Raw genomic sequence first — 231 nt, 5'->3', positions numbered from 1 at the left:
TACCTACCTGTCTTCGAAATGAATTGTATTATAGTGTTAATTTAGGATATTGCATTATTATCGCTGGGTAAAAAAAAATTTTTGGTATTTACAGGTTATATATCTATATTGTTCCATACGAGCACCAAAATGTGCTCATATTTGTTTCGTTTCGAGACAGAAACATTTAGGTAGGCGACCAAATTACTTTGTTTTCGGAAATCCTAAAGTAACATCGGCCGGGGATTTAAT

Source organism: Penaeus monodon, chromosome 27 (genome assembly GCF_015228065.2).
Source record: "Penaeus monodon isolate SGIC_2016 chromosome 27, NSTDA_Pmon_1, whole genome shotgun sequence".
Classification (NCBI taxonomy): domain Eukaryota; kingdom Metazoa; phylum Arthropoda; class Malacostraca; order Decapoda; family Penaeidae; genus Penaeus; species Penaeus monodon.
Note: the sequence above shows the minus strand (reverse complement) of the source record.